Raw genomic sequence first — 24,518 nt, 5'->3', positions numbered from 1 at the left:
TCTCCATTTAGTTTGATGTTGGCTATAGGCTTGCTCTATTCCCTTTACTATATTTAGATATGTGCCTTGTATCCTTGATCTCTCCAATACTTTAAAGATGAATGGAGTTTGGATTCTGACAAATGCTTTTTCAGCATCTACAGATATTATTGTGTATAATTTTTTCATTCATTTTTTTTAATATGTTGGAACACATTGATGGATACACATATATTGAACCAGACCTGCATACCTGGGATGAAACCTACTTGGTCATAGTGGCTGATATTTTCGATGTGTTCTTGTATTCATTCAAAGAAAAAGTACTTTGGTATGACCCTAACCAAGAAAGTCAAAGACTTGTATCATAAAAATTTCAACTCTCTGAATAAAGAATTAGAAGATATCAGAAGATGGAAAGATCTCCCATGCTCATGGCTTGGCAGGATTAACATAGTAAAAATGGCCATCTTACCATAGGTAATCTACAGAACAATTCAACTCCCATCAAATTACCAACACAATTCTTTATAGAACTTGAAAGAAAAATTCTCAACTTCATATGAAAAAACAAGAAACCCAAAACTGCTAAAACAATCCCCTACAATAAAAGATCTTAGGGAAATATCTCCATCCCAGATCTCAAGCTGTGCTATAGAGCAACAGTAATGAAAACTGCATGGTACTGGCATAGAAACAGAATGGTGGATCAATGGACCTGAATAGCAGACCAAGAAATAAAACCACACACTTACAGATACCTGCGTTTGACAAAGAGTCTTTAAGAATAGGGAAAAGAGAAGGAAACCAGACAATTCCTGGCTGAAACAGAGATAGATTGGTGAGCATAAAAGGAAAATTGAGGACAAGATATTTTTTGATAGCGGGGTTGTTAAACACTAGTGTTGTCAACTCTTTATTATCAGGGTTGCCTTGGCTGACCTGGCTGTGTCCTAGCAGTGGTCAGTGAGGAACCCTCTTGGTACTGGTTTTTACAGTTGAAACTGGGCCTTCAGGAAAAAGAAATGGGTCCGTGTCATAGGCCTAGGACACAGGAGAAGCTGTGTCCTCCAGACAAACCCTCAAAATGTAGTATTAGTGCCAGGATTGCTTGTTCAGAGGTACCACCTGAGCTCATTGTGTGTGATGTAGCTGGTTAACCACTAGTTCATGGCTAGGATACTCTGCTACATAATGAGTTCCTGGAAAACATGCCTTGCAAAGTCAAACTCTACCCTCTGTTAGCAGAATCTTTCTCCATGTTAAAGTCAGTGTAAAAGTTTTCAAGATATTATTTTTATTGATTATGTGGGAATTTCATGTAACATACATTACACTCTTTTTCCATTGTTCCCAGGTTCAAATCCTACCCATGTGTCACAGTATTTTTTTTTTCCTTTTCTTTATTTACATCAAATGAAGTATTTGTTTTGGATATACTCATTGGAACATGATCAGACTCTCAGTACCAAGTCCTTTAAAGAAAACTGAGTTCATCCTTGCCTCAACATGGCAAAACCACCCAAGAAGAAGCCATCAGTAACAAAGAAACCTATACTTTATCATCATGAACATAGTTTTCTTATGTATTTATTTATTATGATTTGGTCACTTTGTATGCATTCTGCTTGCCCCGCCCTCTACCCCTTCCAGTTCTATCAAGCCTCCTTCTTCTACCTATATACCATTTCTCTATTTCCCTGAAGGGGACAATTCTCCTCCACCTTCTCTCTGACTCTAATTTACCAGGTCTCATCAAGCCTGGCTGCATCATCTTCCTTTGAGGCCTCATTCTCAGGAAAATGTTCTCATTATGTTCTCAATTCCCTCTACTTATAACACTCTTCCTCCTTCCTATCCTGTAGGCTTCCCAAAGCTCTGAGGGGAGAGAGAATTTCATAGGGAAACCCCATTTAGAGCTGGGTGTTTTAAGGTCTCTCTTTGCATAATATCAGACTGTGGTTCTCTGTATGCAATCCCATTTGATGGAGAAAGAAGTATCTCTGGATAAACAAAAAACAAAAACAAAAACATGGCACCAATCTATCAGTTGAGGGCCAAGAGCAACATGTTTTAATAACAACAGCCTGGGTTGCTAGAACATTTCTGTAGCATGCCCTGACCCAACAGCTCTTTTCAGTGTCACCCATTCCTCCTAGTGGAACTCTGGGTAGACTATTCCAAAGGGCCTATTTGAACTTTATTCCCCAGTATTAAAAGACCTCCTAATAAGTAGATACATACCGTATTTCTATTTCTATATTTTAGTGAAATCACCCAGGATTATTTTCCTACTTTCATCCATTTGCCTGAATATCATAATGTCATTTTCTTAGCTGAATAATACTCCATTATAGAAATAATCTACATTTCCCCAAAGAAAATTGTCAGTCCTTTTGTTTAGCCCTTGAAATTTGCTAGGGCTTTAATCATTGTATTCAATGAGAAACTCTCAGGGTAGCTATCTTCTGTTAGGCTAGAAGTCTCTCCATCTTCTTCCACTGTATGTTGATATGAATTGCAATATCCCTTTGAAGCTCATCTATTTATATGTTTACTCTGCAGTGAGTAAATGTCTAGGAGGGGTTAGTAAGTATGGTCTTGTAAGATAATATTATTCCTATTGGAGTTATAATATAGGAGGGTGTGCCTTGAGATTGAATGGCAATGAAAGTAACCCGAGAATATGGAGTCTCTGTCTCTTAGTCTCAGTCAATTTTTATCTTTGCTTCTGTTATTTTATCTCTCCATTTCTGAATCTCTCTCTCTAGCTCTTTCTCTCTTTCTGTCTCTCTCAGTCTCCCTCTCTGCCTTGCACTTGTGGTTTAGTATGAAAGGCTCTCAGTACTGCTTAAGGACTACAAAAAGATGACTGCTGACTGATGTGACATCCACGATGGTCTCTGTAAAAATATAAGCAAGGACCCAATTAAACTCTTTCTGTTCAACGATTTGCCTTGGTCAGGGAGCATTTTCACAGTAAGTAGTTCACAGACTAAGAACATATCTTTGAATTTAACAAATAATAATGGAAATCTGTCATAATGTGCAAGTCACATATGAAGGAAAAGTGACTTTATTAATGTCAACTTGAAAGAAGTATGTGACACTTTTCCTGAACTAAAAGATCTTGCACACAGGAACTGTCATCTCTGAGTTGGGTTGCTTTCAGCTGCCCAGATTGAGGCTTGTAGGGCTGCTCAGCCTTTTCCTCAGGCAGGGTGTCCACTTGGCACTTTTAATAACTGGCTCCTGAAACTCTTACTGGCTTTCAACTTTTGCATAACATCATTCTCTCTCTTGGCCAATCAGCACTTGAGAGATTCTGGAGGTTTCCATGGAAATGAGTAAACAATGTTTCCTCTGTGTCCAGTATCTCTGATCCTGTGCATACTTGATTGTTATGTCATAATAGAATTGTGAAGGCATGAAAGCATCATGATGTCATAACAGCATTGTGAAATCATAATAAAACTGAGAGGTCATGACACCATTATGAAATCATACCATTGCTATTTGATACCGCTGTTATGTGATCATAGCACTGTGAGTTCATAATAGCAGTGTGATGTCATATCATTGTTAAGGCATAAGAGAATTGAGATGTCATAATAGCAATGTGATGTTATAACAGCACTGTTATGTCATAATAGAATTGTGATGTCCTAAAATTATGATGTCATCATAGAATCGTAAGGTCATGATAGCATTGTGAGGTCTTAATAATATTGTGATGTTATATAAAATTGTGATGTCATAAAAACATTTTAATTTCACCATATCACTGTGATGTCCTAATAACATTGTGAAGCCATACCTTTGTGACACCATAATAAAATTGTGATGTCATAATAACATTTTGATATCATAGCATTGCATTTTCAAAATAGCATTGAAATGTCATACGATTGTGATGTCATTATAGCTTTGTGATGTCATAATATCATATGAATCTATATTACCATTGTGATGTCATAATAACGTTCTCAAGTCATAATAGGATTGTGAAGAAATAATATCCTAATACTATTGTGAAGTCATACCTTTATGAAGGCATAATAGCATTGTGACATTGTAGTATTAGTGTGATGTCAAAATACCATAGTAATGTCCTAATACCTTTTTAAAATCATCATAGCATTGTGATGACATAATAACACTCTGATGTCATAATAGCATTGTGATGTCATAAGACCATTGTAAGTTCATACCATTGGGATGTCTTAACATTGTGATGTTATAAGAGCTTAGTGATATCATATCTTTGTGATGTCATAATAGCATCGTGATGTCATATGTTTGTGATGTAATTATACAATTTGATGTCATATTACCATTGTAATGATATAATACCACTGTGATATAATAATAGCATTGTGGTGTCATAACATTCTGATGTCATAATAGTATTGTGATGTCATATCTTTGTGATGGGATTATAGCATCGTGATATCATAGTACAATTGTGATGTCATAAAATTGTGAAGTATAAAACCATTGTGATGTCATAACACTATGATGAAATAATACCATTTAGGTGACATACCATCATGATTTCATTATAGCATTTTGATATAATACCACTATGTAATGGTATTATATCTATATAATGGTATTATAATACCATTATGATGTTGTCAAAACAGCATTGTGATATCATAATTCCATTGTCATATTAAAAGACTCATTTGATGTCAGGATAACATTGAGATGTCAAAATTGCATTGTCATATTGTATTATATTTTTTGTGATGTTATAATTCCATTGTGATATCATACCATATGATGTCATAATAGCAGTGTGATATCCTAATAGCATTGTAAAGTCATAATAGCACTGAGATGTCATGACACAGTTGAGATGACATAACACTGTTATGATGTCATGAAAAATTGTGATGTTTTAATACAGTCCAAGTGGTTTATATAGTAATGGGAAGAGGAACTTCCTCTGACATAATCTGATTGCCTGCTCTTTGACCACCTCCCCCTAAGAGGGGAGCAGCCTTACCAGGCCACAGTAGGGAACAATTCAGCCACTTTTGATGAGAACTGATAGACTAAGATCAGAAAGGAAAAGAGAACCTCCCCTATCAGTGGACTTGGGGAGTGGCATGCATGCAGAGAGGGAAGGGAGGGTGGGATCGGGAGGGGAAGAGGGAGGGGCTTATGGGAGGATACAAAATGAATAAAGTATAATTAATAATAATAAAATAAATTTGTGATGTTTTAATACAGTTGTTATAGCATAATATAAATGAGACGTCATAAAATTATTGTGATGTCATATCATTGGGTTATCATGATACCTTTGATATGTCATACCATAGTGATGTCATAATACAATTGATATATCATGTTAGCATTGTGATGTCATATTAGCATTGTGATGCCATACCTTTGTGATGATATAAAACCATTGTGATGTTTTAATACACATGGTATATACTCACTCATATAGACATACAACATAGGACAAACCCACTAAAACCTGTGCATCTAAAGAAACTAAGCAACAGAGAGGACCCTAACTAAAATGTCCAATCCCCATCCAGAAAGGCAAAGAGGATGGACATCAGAAGAAGAAGAAAACAGGAAACAACCTAGGAACCTACCACAGAGGGCCTCTGAAAGCCTCTGCCCTTCAGACTATCAAAGCAGATGCTGAGCCTGATGGGCAACTGTTGGGCAGAGTGAATGGAATTTTAGGTAAGAACTGGGAAATAGTAAGAGCTGGAGAGGACAGGGTCTCCACAAGGAGAGCAACAGAACAAGAAAATTTGAACATAGGGAACTTCCCAGAGACTCATACTCCAACCAAGGACTATTCATGGAGATAACCTAGAACCCCTGCACAGATGTAGCCCAGGGCAGTTCAGAGTCCAATTGGGTTACATAGTAATGTGAAGAGGGACTGCCTCTGACATACTCTGATTGGCCTGCTCTTTGATCACCTCCCTCTGGGGGGGAGCAGCCTTACCAGGCCACAGTAGAGGACAATACAGCCACTTTTGATGTGAACTGACATACTAAGATCAGAAAGGAGAGGAGAACCTCCCCTATTAGTGGACTTGGGGAGTGGCATGCAAGCAGAGGGAGGAGGGAGGGTGGGATTGGGATGGGAGGAGGGAGGGGCTTATGGGGGGATGCAGAATGAATAAAGTGTAATAAAAAAATAATAATAATAAAATAAATTTGTGATGTTTTAATACAGTTGTTATAGCATAATATAAATGAGACGTCATAAAATTATTGTGATGTCATATCATTGGGTTATCATGATACCTTTGATATGTCATACCATAGTGATGTCATAATACAATTGATATATCATGTTAGCATTGTGATGTCATATTAGCATTGTGATGCCATACCTTTGTGATGATATAAAACCATTGTGATGTTTTAATACCATTGAGATGTCATATTAGCATCATGATATCATAATAGCACTGTGATGTCACACAATTGTGAAGTCATAATAGTATTATGATGTCATGAAACAATCATGTTGTTATAGCATTGTTATGTCATAATAACTTTGTGATGTCATAATAGCATTTTGATGTCATAATGCTATTTTAATGTCAAAATTCCATTGTGATTTCATACCTCAATTATGTGGAAATAGCATTTCATTGTCATACTATTGTGATATCATAATAGAAACTGTGATTTCATAATAACATTGTGATATCATAATAGCATTTTGAAGTCAAAATATTGTGATGTCATAATAACATTGATATGTCATATGAGCAATGTGATATCATAATAACATTGTGAAATAATACCTTTGTGATGCCATACCATTGTCATGTCATTGTATCTTTGTGATGTCATAATAGCAAAATCACATTTGGATGTCCTATTGACAATGTGATGACATAATATTATTTTTCAGGTCATAATGCCTTTGTGTTGTCAAAATCCATTGTGATGTCACTCCACAATCATATCAGAATATCATTGTGATGTAATAATACAATGGGATATCATACTTTCCTTGTGATGTCAAAATGCCATTTTGATATCATAATAGCATTTTTAGGTCATAATGAAATTGTGATTTCAAATTTCACTATGAGGTCATAATGACAATGTGAAATCAGAATAGAATGGTGATGCCATATTACCATTGTGATATCATGACACCATTGTTATGTCATAATACCATTGTGCTGACATAATACCATTGAGATGTCCTAATAAATTTGTGATGTCCAAATATCATTGTGATGTGTCATAATATCAATGTGATATCACAATAGAATTGAGATCTCAAAGCACCATTGTGAAGTCATAATAGCAATGAGAATTAATAATACCACTGTGATGTCACAATAGCATTTTGATGTTTAATATCCATGTGATGTCTTAATGGCATATTGAGGTCATAACCCCATTGTGATGTCATAATAGCATTGTGATATCATAGCACTGTGATTTGTCATAACATTGTTGTTCTTTGAAATGTATACAATTTACCCTTGTTCATTTAAATGCTGATTACTATCCCCCACTCTCTGATTTCAATCTGGATAGTTCATTGTGATACTTATTCTATGCAACCTGTCTCCACTTTGTGTAAACAGGCCTGAATAAAGCAACTTGCCACAACGTTGAGCAATAGGAAGAGCCAGGGGGCAGAAAATGAGTGGGAGGAAAGAAGGCGATGGAGCAGAGCTTGGAGAGGAGAGAGGGAGGACAGATCTTGGAACAGCGTGGAGAGAATGAACCAGACCTACGACTTAACAAATGAAAATAAAATAGGTAAAATCTAAATGTTAGGAAACTAACAGGGCTTGAAGATTTTGGATGGCAGTAACTATTGACCAGCATTTTATTCTATGTTAACTAAATGAACCCAGTCTCTTTGTGGTGAATTGGTTTTACAGCTGTTTATACAGCAAGCATTATTAAAATAAAAACCAATGTTAAATAAGAATCATCACATACAGCATACCATAATGAAGCCATTATACTAATGTGATGTCATAACACCATTGTGATGTCATATCATTGTGAAGACATAATAGCATTGTGATGTCATAATAGCATTTTAATTTTATAATACATTGGGATGTCATATACCATTGGGGTATCATGACAACATTGTTATGACATCATACTATAGTGATGTGATAATACCATTGGATGTCATCATAGCATTCTGTTGTCATACAATTGTGATATCATATATCATGATATCATTGTGATGTCATAAAAACATTGTGAAAATATAATAGTATTTTGAGGTCATAATGACATTGTAAAGTAAAAATTCCATTGTGATGTCATACCACAATGATGTTGTAATAGCATTGTGATGTCATTATATGATTGTGCTATGATAATAATGTTATGTCATGATAGCATTGTGATGTCATAATTACATTTTATGTTATATTTTTATAGTGATGTTATGATTCCATTGTGATGTCATAATATCAATATGATATCATAATAGCATAGTGAGGTCATAACCCCATTGTGAGGTCATAATAACATTGTGATGTCAGGATAGCATGGTGACATCATAATACCATTGTGATTTTTGCTGTCATACCAGGTGAATTTATTAATGACCTCTTGATAGAAATATGTGACATTATTCCTGAACTAGGAGTCTTGGACAGGAACTGTTATCACTGGGTTGTGTGCTATCAGATCCCCAGACTGAGGAATGCAGGGCTGCTCACCCTTTCTCTCAAGCTTGTTGTCTACTTGGAACTTTTAAAAACTGGCTCCTGAAACTCTCGCTGTCTTTCACCGTGGAGATGAGTAAACAAACTTTCCTTAGTGTCCAATATCTCTGATCCTGTGCACTCATGACATTTTCTTGTGAAACCCAACAAGCCTTTAGCTCATACCTTTATACAGATTCCAAACATTAACTCCTGTTTACCTCTGTGACAATGTCTGGTAGGAAATGAAACATTAATGTTTATTAAATTGGACACTTTCGTTAGTAGGAAAGGTTCAAAGTGATGTAGGATTAAGGGGAATGTACCAAAAGACAAGGTAGTCTCCTACTGTTGTCTTGGTTCTGAAATTTCCTAGGTTGTGACATTGAACTGAGCAGTTATTTGCATATTCACTAAATGTAGCTTCACATTCTTATTGATATTATAGGCTGGCCAAGTCTAGCATTCCATGGGTATTGAGTCTTTAAGAGCAGGGAAAAGAGAATGAAACCAGAAAATTCCTGGGATTCGTTTACCTGAAAAAGAGAAAGATCACATTTGTAAAAGAGAACTGAGGGGCAATACACTATTTAACAGCTGCTGCTGTTCCACAATAGTGTTGGCAACCCTCTATGAGTAGGGTTGCCTTGTCTGACATGGCTGGATTGGCAGCTGTGTCCTACTCTGGGTCAGTGAGGAACTCTCCTGGTTCTAGGGTTTTCATTTCAAAAGGTTCCTTCAGGGCAGATAAATGGTCCACCGTAAATGTCTAGGATACAAGAGCAGCTGTATTTTCTGCTGTGGTCCTTCATACAAGCCATCTAAACATATTGTTATTGCCAGGACTGCTAGTTCAGTGGTGACACATGAGCTCATGGGGAATGAGATAGCTAGGTAAACACTAGTTCATGGCTGAGCTTCTGTGCTACATAATGAGTTTCAGGAAAGCTACCTAACAGAGTCATTCTCTGCCTTCCTTTACTAGAATATTTTCTCCATGATAAAAATCACTGTAAAATTGGTCTAAATATAATTTTTACTGATTATGTGGGAATTTCATATACTATATACATGACACACGTTTTCCATTGCTCACAGGTTCAAATTACTACCCATGTGTCACACTATTTTTTTTTCTTTACAATACATCAATTGAATTATGAGTTGTTCATTTACTTATTGGAATATGATCAGAGTCTCAGTGCCAAGTTCCTTAAAAAATGGAGTTCATCTTTACTGCATGCTGGCACAACCCACAAGAAGAAGCCATCAGTCCTTAAGAACTCTATAGTTCATCACCTTGTTCACAGATTTTCTTATGTATTTACTTATTAAGATTTGTTCACTTTGTATCACTCTGTTGCTCAGTCCCTCTTCTCCTTCTAGGCCCAACCAATCCCTTCTTCTACACCTATGCTGTTTCTGTAGTTTCCTGATAGGGGAGGTTATCCTTCTCCTTCTATCTGAACCGAGTTTCTCAGGTCTCAACAAGGCTGGCTGCATTATCTTCCTTTGCTACCGGATTCCAAGGTCATTGTTCTCCTTGTGTCCTCAATTCCCTCTACTTATGACACTCTTCCTACCTCCTCTCTTGCATGATTCCCAGAGCTCTGAGTGGAGGGAGAATTTCATAGGAAAATACCATTTAGAGCTGGGTGTTTTAAGGTCTCTCTCTCTCTCTCTCTCTCTCTCTGTATAATATCACACTGAGGGTCTCTGTATACATTCCCATTTGATGCAGAAGGAAACATCTTTGTGGATCCAAGAACATGTTACTGATCTATCAGGTGTGAGCAGAGACCAACATATTTTAATAACAACCACCTGGGTTGCTTGAAAATTTCCATAGGTTGCCCTGGCCCAACAACCCAATCAACTGCCACCTAATCCCCCTACTGGAAGACTGGTTTTGTCTGGGTTGCTTGAAAATTTCCATAGGATGCCCTGGCCCAACAACCCAATCAACTGCCACCTAATCCCCCTACTGGAAGACTGGTTTGGTCTGGGTTGCTTGAAAATTTCCATAGGATGCCCTGGGCAACAACTCAATTAACTGCCACCCAAAATCCCTATTGAAAGACTGTTTTGGTCACAACAAATGGCCTATTTTAACTTTATCACCCACTATTAGGAGACCTCCTAATAAGTGAATACATATCATATTTTTCAGTCTGAATATTATTTACTTCACCCAGGATGATTTTTTTCCCGGTTCCATTCATTTGCCTGAAAATATTATGATGTCATTTTCTTAGCTGAATGATACTCCTTTATAGAAATATTCCACATTTTCCCCTAAGAAGATTGTCAGTCCTGTTTTTTAGTCCTTGGGAGGTGCTGGGATTTTAATCATTGTACTGAATGAGAAACTTTCAGGATAACTATGGTCTTTTTGCCTAGAAAGGCCTCTATCTTCTTTCACTTCCTGGTAATTTGAATAGCAATGTCTCCGTAAAGCTCATCTATTTACATGTTGAATCCCAGTGAGGAAATGTCTGGGTGGGGTTACGAGGTATGGCTTTGTTAGATAATATAATTCCATTTGGTGTTTTATTATAGGAGGGTGTTCTTTGAAGTTGATAGGCCAATGAAAGTGAACAGACAGAAAGGAGCCTCTGTTTCTAGGTCTCTGACACTTTATGTCTTTGTTTTTGTTGATCTTGCTCTCCCTCTTTATCTGTCTGTCTCTCTCGTTCTTTCCCTTTCTGTCTGCCACTTGTGGTTCAGTAAGAAAAGCTGTCAGTTCTGCTGGAGGTCTACAACAGGATGACTGCTTGCTGTCATGAATTCTTGGATGGGCTCTGTAAAAATATAAGCAAGATCCAATTAAACTCTTTTTGTTCAAAGATTTGCCTTGGTCAGAAACATTTTTCCAGTAAGTTATTAACTGAGTGAGGACATAACTGTGCATTTAACAATAATAATTGAATCTGTAATGATATGAAAGTCAAATGTCCAGGACAAGTGACTTTATTAATTACCACTTGAAAGAAATATGTGACACCTTTCCTGAACTAAGAGTCTTGGACACAGGAACTGTTATTTCTGAGATGTTTTTTAAACTGCCCAGTCTGAAGCATGTAGTACTGCTCAACCTTTCTCTAAGGCAGGCTTTCGTCTTGGCCCTAATACTGCCTCCTGAAACTCTTACTGGCTTTCACATGTTTCAATGTTTCATGATATCATGTGCCTCTCAGCCATTCAGCACCTGAGAGAATCTAGAGGTTTCCATGGAGATGACTAACACTAAATAAACTTTCCACAGTGTCCAGTATCTCTGATCCTATGCACTCATGACATTTTCTTGTGAAATCCAACAAGAATTTATCTTATACCTTTATGCAGATCCCACACATTAACTCCTGTTTACCTCTGTGACAATGTCAGGTAAGAAATGAAACTTTAATGTTTATTTAATTGGACAGCTTCCTAAGTAGGGAAGCTTCAACGTGATGTGGGATTAAGGGGAATGTATTGAAAGACAAAGGGGTCCCCTATTGTGGGCTTGGATCTGAAATTTCCTAGGCTCTGAGTTTGAACTGAGGGGTTACTGTCATATTCACTAAATGTACCTTCACATTCTTATTGATATAATAGGCTGGCAGGGTCTTTAAGAATAGGGAAAATGGTAGGAAACCAGACAATTCCTGAGACTGGTTTGCCTGAAACAGAGAAAATCACTGAGTGTAAAAAGAGAACTTATGGGCAATAAAGTATTTAAAAGCTAGTGCTGTTCCACACTAGTGTTGCCAACCCTCTATGAGCAGGGTTACCTAGGCTGACCTGGCTGGATTAGCAGTTGTGTCCTACTCTTGTGTCAGTGAGGTACCCTGCTGGTCCTGAGGTTTCCAGGTCAAACTGAGACTTCAGCAAAGAGAAATGTGTCTGTGTGATATGCCTAGGACACAAGAGCAACAGTGTTTCCTGCTATGGTCCTTAAACAAACCCTCTAAACATGGTGTTAGTGTCAGGACTGCTTGTTGAGAGCATGGAGTCTGAGGTAGTTGTGCAACCACTAGGACATTGGTAGAATTCTCTGCTACATAATGAGTTCCTGGAATCAGGCCATATAGAGTCAAACTCTGCCCTCCTTTCAAGGAATCTTTCCTCCAAATTAAAAGTCATTGTAAAAGTTGTCACCATACTATTCTTACTGATTTTGTGAGAATTTCATATAATGTAAATTACACTTCTTTTCCATTGCTCCCAGGTTCAAATTGCTACCCATGTGTCACATTACATTTTTTCTTTAAAATGCCTCAGTTGAAGTATGTGTTGTTTATATACACACTGAACATGATTAGAGTTTCAGTGACAAGTCCTTTAAAGAAAAACTGAGTTCATCTTTGCCATTCCTTGCCACTACCCCCAAGAAGCCATCAGTCCTGAAGAGCTCTATACATCATCACCTTGATCACAGTTTTTGTTATGTATTTATTTATTATGAAGTGTTCAGTTTGTATACCCTCTGCTGCCCCCTTCCTCTTCTCCTCCCACCCTCCTTCTTCTACCCCTAAGCAATTTCTAAAATACACCTGTATATGAGGTACTCCTCCCCCTTCTAACTGACCCTAGTTTATCCGGTCTCATCAAGGCTAGCTACAACATTTTTCTTTGCAGCCTGATTCTCAAGGCATTGTTCCCTTGTGCCCTCAATTTCCTCTACTTATGACACTCCTCCTGTTTCTTCTCCTGCATGCTTCACAGAGCAGTGAGGGGAAGGAGAATTTCATAGGAAAATCCCATATAGAACTGGGTGTCTTAAGGTCTCTCTCTGCATAATATCAGACTGTGGGTCTTGTTGGAATAATGTTCTTTTGAAATGTATACACCTTACCCTTGTTTATTCAAATGCTGATTTCTCCACCCCCACTCTCTGGTTTCAATTTAGATATTGCATTGTGATACTTATTCTAAGCATCATGTCTCAACTGTGTGTAAACAGGACAAAATAAAACAACTAGCCATAATATTGTGCAAAGGGATGAGCCAGAGGACAGGAAAACGGCAGGAGCCAGAGGGCAGGAAATGAGTTGGAGGAGAAGGGACAAGAGGAGAGCTAGGAGAGAGATCTGGAGGACAACATGGAGAGATGGGCTGGACCTAATATATCACTAAAAGCAAGTATAATGTGGTGAAATCTAAATGATAAGAAAGTATGAGGGCTTGGAGGTTTAGGATTGAGTAACTATTACCCAGCATTGTGTTCTTGGTTTATAAATAAACCCCATATCTGTGTGGTGATTTGGGTATACATCTCTGTAGAATTAACAGCAGCATTAGTAAGCGATAATTATTAGTAAATATTAATCATCATCTACAACAAATGGCAACCAACTAATCTAAGTATCCACACTCCTTCAATCATATGTAATCATAATTTGTTGGGAGGAATAAGCTTCCAGTTATAAAACCTAAAAGCTCTCAGGTCAATTACTGTCTCTTCAAGAGAGACTCTTAAATAAGCCCAGGAGCAAAATACAGGCCTCCCGTGGGCAGACCTGAGACTTCACAAAACTGGCTGCTCCTGCAGTTTAACTAAGGGGTAAACAAGCATGTCTCCTTTACACTGTGGCTGGTTCAACTGGCTTGGCTCCATGGCATGGCAGGAAAGAAAGGAACTGGAGACATACAAAACTCTAGTCAGAGTTTGGCCTAAACTGCATCTAAAATTAAAAAAAAAAGCCATGGCAGGGGGTGTTTTAGTCCCAGTTGGCTTCATTTTCGCTGTCATATTCATGGGTCTAGTTTCAATATGTTTAATGATGTTGGTTCTTCTCCATGCCTTCTCCAAGAAAGTTGATGGAGAAAAAAACAAGGATTGGAATACTGGGTTACAAACAAGAGAAAGGGCACTCTTTCTAGGAATTAGATTAATAAAAGCTAAAATTCAAAGCTCTCTGGCTGCAAAATATTTGTCAGCTCTGCCTGGCAAGGGTCTGCCAATTTACTGAAACATCAACTAAAATATCCAACTGGGCTTTGTTTGTTACAGAGTAAATTGGCACAACTGACCCCAAACTTAAAATTTTCTTGTCTTTTTGCTTTATTTTCATTTAAAGGATTTGAGTTACAATGATACTGACATGAATACATATATGAACAAGTTGGTGAAGGCACAAAGTAAAAAGAAAATAAATAAATAAATAAACAGGCATATCTCTGAGTTCAGGATGAAGCTAATTTGTACAATAAAAGTCAGAATGTTAACTGCTACTTTATTCGCTTACACAGATAGTCTAAGATTCAAATGGCAACCTTAAAGTTACCACATAAATTATTTTTTCTTAATAATAGATGTTATGTCCTTACTGGTCTAAAGGCTGAATTCACATCATTTTTAGGTTTATGTACAGAGAGATAATGTCACACTGCTCTGGAAACTGCCTTATCCTTTTAAACCTGAGATATTTTTATGGGGGAAAATGTTGGTCATGCCTATTTAAAAAAGACACAAGAGACTTAAAGATTGCAAAGTAAATGCCAACCTAATGTAGTCCTAAAAACTCAAAAATTATATTCATATGTTTAAAAACAAAACTGTCCATTCCATATCAAAAAGGAGTCAAGCCAAAGATAGCCGAAACCAAAGTAAAAACTGAAATACAAGATGCCTAGGGATATACTTAAATGCTAATGCTAAGAGAGTTTACATAAAGTTCAGCTATAAAGGCATAACTGCCCATCCTGTCTAAAAAAGGGGCAAGCCAAAAAATAGCTTCTATTAATATAAAGCCCAGGTACAAAAGGCCTAGGATATGCTTAAATGCTAAAGGTAAGAGGGAGTATAAATAACGTTTGGCTTTAAAGGTATAACTGCTCATTCTATATAAAAAATGGGGGATAGGATACATAGCTACAACATATATAAAAATAGAGGGCTAAACCTCAAAATAGGTACAAGATACCTATGGTGTGTTTATATTCTAAATTAAAAAGGAGTTTATATATAGTTTACTTAAAACCTTCATTTTCTATTGCTCAATACAACCAGCTTCTCTTTCTAGTTGGAGGCTTCTCTAGGAAAATAGATAGCAGCTTGGCCTAATACCACAGGCTTGCAAGAGCCCAAAAAGATATTTTAATCTATCCAACCTTGTTTTGATTTCAACGTGATAATGGTTTTATTTTCAATAAAATGGTAATTTATATTGCTCTGATCCCTTTATATGGTAATAACTCTAAAACTAAAACATAAAATACGTCTCCAGAACTCCAATAATACTTGACCAATAAATCCTTGGCTTTAATATTCTCAAAATGTATTATGTTAATCTTTTAATTTGATATATGAAATTGGTTTACATTTTAGTTTTATCCTGCACATCTCATACATTTATAATTTTAGAACACTATAATGCTTGTGAGAAGTTATATGTTTGAAGAATAAAAGAACTGGACACCAGAGATGTTGGATTAACCCTAACAGAATCATACTTCAACATGCTGAGAAATTGGTACATCTGTTCCAGCTTCTTGTATTTTGCAGCATTCTGCTTGTCCCTCAACTGCTTCAATTGCTGTTTCTCATCAAAGCCTGCTCCCAAAAGAAATTGGAGAAATCTACTAATCTTAATTGGTCCAGCACTTTAGACTGTTCCAAAGAGGACTTTTATTAAGCCTGAAATTTCTTAACATTCAAACACTGGATCACAAATGTTATTGCTTGCTTAATGAACCAATTTTTCCCAGTTTTATTTGGGCCACATTCAGGATTTCTACATGTCTAAACTGTCAGCTAGAAGAAATCCATAAGAACAATGTCCAATTTTCCTTAAAGGGAGTTGTGTAATTTCTTGGTTATTTGCTATGGCTATGAAATTTTATTGTCATTGGGAGATGTTTATTATTAATGAACTTATTAAAAGAGAAACAAGGAATATACAAGGATATCTCATAGGAATAGGGAAAAAAAGGTAGAATATTGAATCTACTCAACTTTGGGTTTATTTGTTATTCTCAAATAAGGTTAATTTAAACTCTGGTATAGGATTTGTATACTGATGCAAAATAAGTATTTTTGATACATTGGTATATGCATTAGTATATTGACAGAAGTCAAGGTTACTCCCAATACTTTTAAACTGCTATTAAAAATTGGTTAGGATATTAGGTATGCAAGTTAGGTATGCTAGTAATTCAACTCAGAATCATGTCAGACACTAATATAATTTATCACAGGAGTATACATCCTAGGTTTAACAGATAGATATGGCTTTGTAGACAGACCGATAATATAAAGATAGGTAGTCATTGAAAACTTCAGAAATCTACAGAATATGGCATTTAAAATATTTTTATTATTTTAAAAGATTCTTTGATAATGAGACAAATCATCTTCTGACAGCACCCTGCCTACCTGAAAGAAGATAATGAGCATCAAAGTACCTCTATAAGGAGATGGCTACAAATGTGGCAAACAAGCCACTTGGGTAAGGAAATATCCTTCCTTCATGACAGACAAATTCTGCTAAAAATGGGCAAGCTTAATTGCAGGAGTAGTTGACTGCTGAACTCTGCCAAGACAAGGTAGTTCTTGTTTCACATATATATGTCTGTTAAAATATTCTGAACCAGAAGGTTGAAGATGATGCCCCAATGTTACAGAGAATTATGGGTGACTGTTCAGGCAGAAATGGTTTCTGTCATTTAATTTTATTTTTTGGAGGCTACTAACAGGTGCTTCCTATTTACTCTAATACCAAATTTTATTCCTTCTCAAGTCTCTGATGGGGTTGAAGACCAAATAATTACAGTGCCACAATTAAGCTTAAGTTGTTTAGAAGTTAAGAAGCCATTTCTTATAATTAATACCAATAAGGATAAAAGTTAATTTAGGTGCAGAACTTTAAATAGATAAGATGATCAGATACTTTTTTCTAAGTTGCTAAATACACATGTACTAGAAGTCTAGAAGTCCCTGCTTCTTCTGCTTAATGGGGATTTGAATTACAATGTCCGCTTGAAGCTCATTATTTTCTTGTTTAGACCCCAGTGAGGAAATGTCTGGGAAGGGATAGGAAGAATGGTCTTTCTAGATAATATAATTCCTCTTGGAGTTATATTACAGAGGGGTGTGCTTTGAGGTTGATATGCCAATGAAAATGAGCAGACAGAATGGAGTCTCTGTCTCTAGGTCTCTGTCATTTTATATCTTTGTTTCTGTCGGTCTTTGTCTCGATTTTTGAATCTGTCTTTCTAGCATTTTCTCTGTTTCTCTCAGTCACCCTCTCTCTGCTGCCTCTTGTGGTTCAGGATGAAAATCTATCAAGTTCTGCTGAAGGACTTCAACAGGATGACTGCTTGCTGACTTATATCCTAATAATTATCTTTGGAATTAGGATGACACAATCGATCTGCCATTAGGATTATATGGAATGCCTGTTTCATGATTTATACTCATTTGTGCATAAAAACACTGAAAAACTAGACTCACATAGCCTGAGCCATTATCAATTTTTATAATGGAAGGAATACCAATTGCAGCAAAACACTTTAAGCAATGACTTATAACATGTTTGGTGGCTTCTCCTGTTGAGGCAGGTGCCATGATGAATCCTGAAAGAGTGTCAAATGTTTCATGAACATATTTTAGTTTCCCAAATTTTGGGATGAGTTACATCCATTTGTTATAAATGATTGGGAGTCAAGCCACTAGGGTTGACACCATAATGAGGTACATTAAAATGTTTAGGACAAGAGGAACATGATCTTAAAATTTGGCTTCTCTGGTAATATTAAATTCTTTTATTAAGCTCTTGCAATTTTGATGATATGTAATGCATGAGAATTTTGAGCCGGTTCTTCTTGGGTTAATACAACCAATCATGTGGATTGATCTGCTAAATTAATTCCTAAACTTAAAGGTCCAGGAAGCCCTGAATGAGCTCTAATATGTCCTACATAGCAAGGCTGCACACGGCTCCAAATATTTTGTTTAATCTCTCTAAATAGATCTTGTATTTGTTTATTATCTTTATTAACATATGTTACAGTCTCTAGGACTTGTAAAGCTTAAGCTCTAAAATGGCCATTAGTGTACAAGTTGAAAGAGGTAGAAGCCAAATTTTTGAAGACTGCAGCAACAGCTCATAATTCTACAACTTGAGCTGAGGCTGGCAATGTTTGCAAAACAAAAGCTTGTCCCTGTAGTATATACACAGCTTTTCAATTTGAAGATCCATCTGTGAATACTGTTGGAATTTGAAGTAATGGCTTTTGTTTAATTATTTTAGGAAATACAAAAGAATGCTCATTGGCAAATTGAAGTAATTTGTCTTTTGGATGATGATTATCAATACGTCCTAAATAATGAGCAAAAGCTATGGCCCAACAAACTGTATTTTGAAATAACCAATCTACTTGCTATTTGGTAAAAGGGACTCCAATTAAGGCGGTCTCTCTACCAAAATACTTGCGAGATTTTTTGTGTGCCATTTGAACTAAACTAGCCACTGCTTCATACTATGGTGTCAGAACTCGAGCAGGAGACACAGGCAAGTGCAACCATAATAATGGTCCTTCTTGCCACAATAGAGCAGTTGGACTATGAACAGTAGCCAAAATATATGCACCCCATTCTTTTGAATAATCAATGTATTGAACATGTTGCTTTTCAATAGCTAATTCTATTTTTTGTAAAGAATCATGAGCTCCTTTGGTAAGTTCTCTTTTTGAGAAAGGATTAGCCTCTCCTTTAAAAATGTCAAAAAGTGGTTAATTTTAAATAGGGTCTTAGCCAATTAATATCACATAACAACTTTTGAAAAAACATTTAAAGTTTTTAGGTTGTCTTTTCTTAATTAAATTTTTTGAGGCATAATGGTCTGAGGATATAATTTATGTCCTAAGTACAAATAGGGTGGTTTAGTCTGCACCTTTTCTGGTGCAACCACTAAACCTAGATCCTTTAGAGCTTGTTGTAAGTGTGTAAAATCACTTAATAAAATTCCTTCATTTTTATGAGCTAGTAAAATGTCATCCATATGAATAATAAACACAGAATAATATGCCTCTCTAGTTTTAAAAACAGCTTGAGCCACAAATTTTTGACATAAAGTCGAACTGTTTGCCATACCTTGAGATAATACAAGCCAATGATACCTCTTCATGGGTTCTTTAAAATTTACTGATGGCATGCTAAAAGCAAATGTTTTACAATCTTGAGGAGCAAGAGGAATAGTATCCAATTGATGTTCTATTTTCCTATGGATTATTTCTCCAACAAGTATGTCATAAGTTATAGGAATTTCCTGAACTCGTTTAAGTTCAGCTGTATCTTGACAATGCTCTGCAAATTTTGACTTCTGTAATAAATTATCTCCTCCTCATAATCATGCTCATGCTAACTGTTTCTAGTCCCCTGGGCAGAGGGCCTCAGTAGACAAGAACTCCAACAGAGCCTGAGTGAAAGATGTTGTAGGAGCATACTGGGAGCATGCAGATTTTAATTCACTTATTTGTTTAAAAGGTATAGGAGCATGAACTCTTGCCATATTTCCCCATTCATCAGGTTGCTCTAGAACTGGAAAACCATAAAACTCAGTTACATCTTCTTCATTTTGCCTAACTTCTTGTAAAGAAGCTTGCAAAGGGGATAGAGTTGTCCATCCAGTGGACAAAGTAAAAGATCCCCTGTGTTTTGGGCCACTGCAACTGTAGCACTCCCAGGAGGAGGGTCCAAAACTGCAACAAATGATGGGATTGGAGTGGGAGATTGAGCTTCATTTTTCCTAGTAGTTAAGTCTCGACATTTTTGTTTATTTCCTCCAAGCCACACTCCAGTCTTTTAATTTCTTTTTGCCAAGGCTTACACTTTTTAACATGCATAGCCTGAATTGGAGGGTATCTCTCAGAATAATACTGATCTGGTTCTTCCTCCAACTCTGTAACCTCATTTGGATGGAAGTCTTCCTCAAAGTCTCCTTCTGGCAGTAAATTACTGTCATCAGAAGGAAAATATAACTCCTCTGGAGAAGCTTATGATATAATGTAATTTTCTCTTGAAGCCTTACCTCTTTCTAACCTCCTTCTCTCTGAGCCTAAAAGTTTAACTTTCTCAGTTTCCTGCTGCTTATACAGACTAACTTTAATTAAGTTCCATACAGAAAACACTAGGCTAATTCCTTGTCCCATTATTATTTTTGGATTTACTACCACGCCCTTCCTTCTTAATGCGAGCTCACCAATAACCATGGTATCCTTCATTGTTTCCCTGTATCTCAAGCCCCATGTTGGGCGCCAATCTGCCTGAGCACACCAGCAGATTGGAACAGTTCTTGAGTTGAGAGTGAGGATTAAAATTAATAATAATAAAAAAATACACAGCACACAGGAGACTCATTTTAAGAGGATCCAGACTCGACAGCCACATCAGCAAGCTGCAAGCAGTGGCCTTACCAGCAGCAGCTGCAAGCAGAAAGCACCCCAAGCACAACCTGACTTTTTTTTTTATTGTAGAGAGTTTTTTAGCCAGAGCAAAAACATCTCAGAACAATGGGTTAAATTCACACAAGGAGATGAAATAAGAGGTGTGATCTTCACAAGCTACCCCAGTTGCTGTCACAAAGAAAAGGAGATGGACTTGCAAATTCTTCCCTGACTTAGTAAAGGCCTGGTAAAAGCAGTCTTTCTGCTGAGATTTAAATATCAAAGCAGCAGCTAGAGGCATGGCTCCCAACAATACCTTATTTGTTTTGTTTGTTTTCAATTTAATTATTTCACTCAAGATGATTTTTTCTGGTTCCATCCATTTGCCTGAAAATATAATGATGTAATTTTCTTAGCTGAAAAATACTCAGTTCTGGAAATATTCCACACTTTCCCCAAAGGAGATTGTCAGTCCTGTGTTGTAGGAAGTTATTAATATTTACTATTGGTTTATTTTCTAGTAAATCTTGCTTCTAATCTTAAACAGCTGTATAACCAAATCACCACACAGAGACTGGGTTTTTACTTAACCTAGAATACAATGCTATATTTACTCCCTCCTAAATGTCCAAGTCCTCAGTTTCCTAATGTTTAGATTTCCCATATTATACTTGCTTTTTATGAAATCTTAGGTCTTGTTCATGTCCCATGTCCTCCAAGATCTCTCCTACAGCACTGCTCTCCCAGTTCTCCTCTCACCCCTCCTCCTCCAATTCATCTACTGCCTTCTGGCTCCTCCCCTCTTTCCTGTCCTCTGGCTCCTCCCTGCTCAACATTGTGTCTAGTTGCTTTATTTTGTTCTGTTTACACAAGAGTTGAGACAGGATGCTTAGAATGAGTATCGCAATGCAATATCCAGATTGAAACCAGAGAGTTTAGTGTGGGGTGTGGAAGAAATCATTATTTGAATGAATAATGGTAAGGTGTATACATTAAAAAAAAAACAACCTTATACCAACATTTCCCCCTTTAAGTCCAATAAAAGGCTCCTTTTCTTTCAATACAATAATAATTATGAAATGATGAAAACTGTTAGGTAAAATCTACATGTGCAATGTCCAGTCCATGTGTATTTAGCACATGGAGAGTGTATCTTAGGAGAAAGTATCTGATTATCGTATCTATCTTAACATGTTTAAAGTTCTATACTTAAATTAACTTTTATCCTCATTGGTATTACATATATGAAAATATTTCTTAACTTCTAAACCACTTAAGCTTAAATGTGGTACTGTAACTATTTGGTCTTCAACCCCATCAGAGACTTGAGAAGGAATAAAATTAGTTATGATAGTAAATACGAAGTGCATGTTAGCAGCTTCCAAAAAATAAAAATTGACAGAGACAGTTTGCTGCTGAACAGTCACCCATAACTATCTATAAAGTTGGAGCATCATCATCAAACTTCTGGCTCAGAATATTTGACAGACATACACATGAAGGAGGAACTATTTAGGACTTGCTTACCCTATTTTTGCAGAGTTCAGCAGTCCACCTATCCTGCATTTAAGCTTGCCCATTTTAGGCTGAATTTCTCTGTTGTGAAGGGAGGGTATTTTATTTACCTGAGTGGCTTGTTTGCCACATTTGAAGCCATCTCCTTATGGAGGTTCTTCGATGCTCATTATCTTCTTTCAGGTAGGTGGGGTGCTTCCAGGAAATGACTTGTCTCATTGTCAAAGAATCTTTAAAACAATAAGACCATTTTAAATGCCACATTCTGTAAGTCTCTGAAGTTTTTGAAGACTACCTATCTTTATGTAATTGATTTGTATACAAAACCATATCTATTTGTTAAACCTAGGATGTATACTCCAGTGATAAATTAGACTAGTGTCTGATATGTGTATGAGTTGAGTAACTAACAATTAACTTGCATACTTAATATCCTAACCACCTTTTAATCATAGTTTAAAAGTACTGGAAGTAACCTTGACTTTCTATTAATATACTAAAGCTTATACCAATGTATTAAAAATACTTATTTTTGCATCAATATGCAAAATCCCATACAGGAGTTAAAATTAACCTTATTTGGGAATAAGAAATAAAACCTTAAGTTGAGTAGATTCAATAATCTACCTTTTTTTTGTATTTCTATAAAATACCCCTGTACATTCCTTGTTGTACTTTGAATATGACTGTTAATAATAAACATCTCCCATTGACAATAAAATTTTGTAGCCATAGCAAACAACCAAAAACATATGCTACCCTCTTAAAAGGAAATTGGATACCGTTCTGTTCTCATGAGTTTCTTCTAGCTGACAGCTTGGACATGTAGAAATCCTGTAGGGGCCCCAAATAAAAATGGTTAATTAATCAAGCAAGAACATTTGTGGTTTAATAACATTTGAATGTTGAGAAATTTCAGGCTTTAAAAAGTCCTCTTTGGAAAAGTCTAAAATACTGTACCAGTTAAAATTAGTAGCTTTCTTCAAAGTTCTGTTGGAAGCAGGTTTTGATGAGAAAACAGCAATTGAAGCAGTTGAGGCAGGAATAAGCAGAATGCTGGAACATGCAAGATGCTGGAACAGATGTGTCAATACTCAGCATGCTGAAGAATGAATCCTTCTGGTTTGATCCAGCATCTCTGATATCCAGTTATTTTGTCCTACAAACAAAATTTCCCACAAGCATTATAGAGTTCTAAAATTATAAATGTATGAGATGTGCAGGATAAAACTAAACTGTAAGCCAATTTCATCTATCAAATTAAAAGGTTAACAACACATTTTGAGAATATTATAGCCAAGGATTTATTGGCCATGTATTGTTGAAGTTTTTGGCTAAAAACATATTTTTCTTTTTTATCTCTCAGTCAGTTTCTGAGTTGTTCCCATGTAAAAGGATCAGCAATATAAGGTACCATATTATTGAACATACAATCATTATCATGTTGAAATCAAAACAAGATTGGATAGATTAAAATATCTTTTTGGGCTCTAATGTGCCTATTATATTAGGCCAAGCTGCTACCTATATCGCTAGAGAAGCCCCCCAATAGTGAGACAAGCTGATTGCCTTGAGCAATAGAAAACACGTGTTTTAAGTAAACTTTATATAAACTCCTGTTCAATTTAGACTATAAGCATATTATGTGTATCTTGTATGTTCTGAGGTTTAGTCCTAGATTTTTATATATGTTGTAGCTGTTTGTACTATCCCCATTTATATATAGAATTTGTAGTTATGCCTTTATAGCCAAACTTTATTTAAACTCCTTCCTACCTTTAGCATTTAAGCATACCCTAGGAATCCTGTACCTGGGCTTTACATTGATAAGCATACCCTAAGCATCTTTTACCTGGACTTTACACTCACCTTTAGCATTTAAGCATACCCTAGGCATCTTGTACCTGGGCTTTACATTGATAGTGCCTATTTTTTGGCTTGCCCCTTTTTTATACAGACTGGAGAGTT

The sequence above is a fragment of the Meriones unguiculatus genome (assembly GCF_030254825.1).
Source record: "Meriones unguiculatus strain TT.TT164.6M chromosome Y unlocalized genomic scaffold, Bangor_MerUng_6.1 ChrY_unordered_Scaffold_23, whole genome shotgun sequence".
Lineage (NCBI taxonomy): Eukaryota > Metazoa > Chordata > Mammalia > Rodentia > Muridae > Meriones > Meriones unguiculatus.
The sequence above is the reverse complement of the archived record's forward strand: the minus strand, read 5'-3'. Positions refer to the sequence as shown.